This window comes from Athene cunicularia (assembly GCF_003259725.1).
Source record: "Athene cunicularia isolate RWA chromosome Z unlocalized genomic scaffold, athCun1 chrZ_part3, whole genome shotgun sequence".
In the NCBI taxonomy this organism is placed as follows: Eukaryota; Metazoa; Chordata; class Aves; order Strigiformes; family Strigidae; genus Athene; species Athene cunicularia.
This window is the reverse complement of record NW_020799144.1, coordinates 9,965,342-9,968,373: the sequence shown is the minus strand read 5'-3', so window position 1 is coordinate 9,968,373 and position 3,032 is coordinate 9,965,342. Positions and strand designations below refer to the sequence as shown.

General features: G+C 41.0%; 1 protein-coding gene across 1 annotated transcript in view; it reads right to left on the bottom strand.

The window, feature by feature from the left end:
* The window catches only part of CKMT2 (creatine kinase, mitochondrial 2), a 26,512-nt gene extending 24,260 nt beyond the window's left edge, over window positions 1-2,252 (bottom strand). Inside the window, exon 1 of the mRNA XM_026866721.1 lies at window positions 2,174-2,252. The gene's annotated coding sequence lies outside the window, so the exon portion shown is untranslated. The remainder of the gene's footprint in view (window positions 1-2,173) is intronic.
* Between the last annotated feature and the right edge of the window lie 780 nt (window positions 2,253-3,032).

The window sequence follows — 3,032 nt, the reverse complement described above, 5'->3', positions numbered from 1 at the left end:
TATACATGCTCAGCTACCTGTAACCAGGACATTAATATCCCGCCTGGAGTGTATTTTGGTTTTAATATATGTATCACCTACCATGTCCAGAAGACAGAGATAAAATTCAGCAGCAAGATTTAGCCGAAGTCTCTAGTGCAAATTTGATGCTTGTTGAGAAACAGACCAAAGGATTGCAAGTATCGTTTAAGGTGAAGGGGCTGCTTGAAACTACAGTTAGAAGCCCAGGATGGAAACAATTGGAGAATGCCTATGTCAGGGCTTTAAACCACTTTCCCCTCTTATAGTCGATATACCTAGGTTAAAGCCTCTGTTTAAGGTGAAGGTGCTCTCCAGAAGAAATATGGCATTTGTACAGCAGGTTCCTCACTAACACTAAAAAGCTCCTTCTTTTAAATCAACAACTTAAGAAAACTCTGACATAGCTGCTCTGGCTAGAGGCTGCAGAGAGTCTCGAGGACATTTGATTCACAGCTACCCCCATGCTCGGACTGCCTCAGCCATGTCCCATTGCACATGGAGATCCTGGGATCTGCACACCAGTGGAGCTGCTGCATCCCTCTCTGGGAACTTCAGAGGAGAGTGAATCATCAGAAATGCACAAACCACTTCTTTATTCTTTAAGGAACTTGTGAACTCCACTACTATTTTTACTATTTTTAAAAAAATGGTTTTGCAATTAATTCTTCACTTTCCTGAACTTCTTTTAAATAGGAAGTTGTCAGCTCCATTCTTCTCTTAATGTATTTGAAAACAGGTATTGGTCATCCTATACTTCACACTAGGCAGCACGTGCTTTTAGCCAAGGAGAGAAGGAAGGTACAAGGGTTACAGTGACATTTCTAGAAATAGAACTGGATTAAATATTTGAACCATGCCTTGGGTGGTATTAATTGCCACACCATGTGATCCTGAGTGACATTTAGAGGTATGGCAGAGTGATAGCTAAAATTCACACAGGCTCATAATGACAGATAATGTATACGCACGTCTTAAACTGTTAAGCTGTTTAGCTAACGGTATCACTGCAGTGAGCTGAACTTTCACATGGTGGAGGGAGAAGGAGGCAGGTCTTTTATATTTGAGAAGTAAGTCCTTTGAGTCATCCTTAGCTTGAGTTAAAGGCTACAGATGCCAGTGGAAAGTTTTCTCTGCCTGTCTATGGAAGTTGCTGGCACCTTAGAAATATCTGTAATAAATGTCACAAGTGACTACATGCATGAGAGACCATTTTTAGATGTCCAGAAAACAGTTTACCTTGCTCTTGGTTTGCTGTATCATCTACAGGTTCAGAAGATAAGATGTAAATTAAAAAGTTAATTCTCATAAAGCAATATTGGTGGTGGTTTTCAATTTATTATAGCTGACCCTCAGCCAGACTCAAACCTTTTTGACTAGTTTGGGTTTAAGATACAGTCTCCAGAGTGCAGAAACAATGCCAGTGCAGATATCATTCTAACTGTGCCTTAATCACAGCATGGAGTATCTCTATGAAAAATCAATTAAATTTCACTTTCTTTCTCCTTGTAATGCCAGAGGTCAGTGAATGGTTATAAAAAACTAATAATCTGGGAAAAAAATATCAAAACCATGCAACTATGGATAGATTCATACAGAGAAGACATGGAAGGTCTTCTTCAAAACAGAAGTCACACACATCAGTGACTCTTCATAGATCAGACAACTACCCCTTAGTAACTATCCCTTAGTACCAACATGATTTTTGATTTCTATCAGCTGAAGGTCTGGCAACTCAGACCTGACCAGGTGAGACTCAGAAGCCCAGATTCTACTCCTGAAGCCCAACCATGGTGTGGGGAGTGCTTGCCCTTATGACACTATTTTACAGCATAAAACCCTCATCTCCACAGTGCAGAGAGCTACTACTACCAAAATCCAAAAATACCCTTATTGAATTAGAGATGGTATCTCTGAATTTGTTACACATCTGTAAAGGCAATTATTTTTCCCTTACTTAAACTGTTGCTTAAGGGTCAGCATTTGAAGCAGCTGCATAGCGGGCTGACAAATTTTTTTCCTGCACCAGGTAGTTATGCAAATCTATAAATTATAACCAAATTACACCATATCCTGTGGTGCTTTGAATTCATTTTAAATAATGCTTATATCTGAAATGCCAGAATCTGAGGCTAGAAAAGCAATACAAACTGACCTTGAGGCTGAAGGTAGAGACGTCCTGCTGCCTGCAGCGAGTCCAGAGTATAAAAGGAATAACAAGTCGGTGCGCCGACAGGAGCCCAGGTAATATGAGAGGGTGAAAAGGGTGTGAGGGAAACGAAAATAATTGCTGCAGTGGCCAATCCTATTTCACTGGGTTACATGAATAACATTTGCTTGCACAAGGGTGCCCTTGATGTAAGCGGGATGTGGCAGGAGGGGGGCATGTAGCAGTTGGGTGATAGCAACATCATCTTTCAAACACTTACCAAGGGGGAAGAGTTCACGTCAGCAAATGGTTGGCCAGATGCTTAACTGCAATGAGATGCACCTCCGCTGATCCACCCCCAAGGGCCCATTTAGTAACAGCCAAAAGAGAAAGGTCAAGAGCAGCTTCTGTGCTGGATTGCTTTGCCTGCCTGAACACCTACTGAGACACAGAGAGCAGGATAAATCCACCTGCATGCATCCCACATGGAAACAGATCAGAGCAGGAATGGGATGCAGGATCAGCTGAGATCACAGTGTGCATTTCTTTTTTTCCTCTTTACCTTTTAATTCCTACATTGACTCTTTGTAAGGCAGAGGGGTCCAGAAACATGAAATGTAAAAGGAGGGTATCTGAAGCCTACCATTTAGAATTACTAGAGCTACACAGTGGTAAAGTACTGGAAGAAATAACACCTGATATTTTGGAAAGCAAAAAAAGAATAATCAGTTTCGTTCACTCAGCTCTGCTCTCACCAAAGCTGAGCATTTATCAAGGCTGACAGAGGAACACAGAGGCCAGTATTGTGAGGCTTTTAAAAATCTAAGACTTTAAAATATTTCTTCCTTTGTACATTTAAAATTCC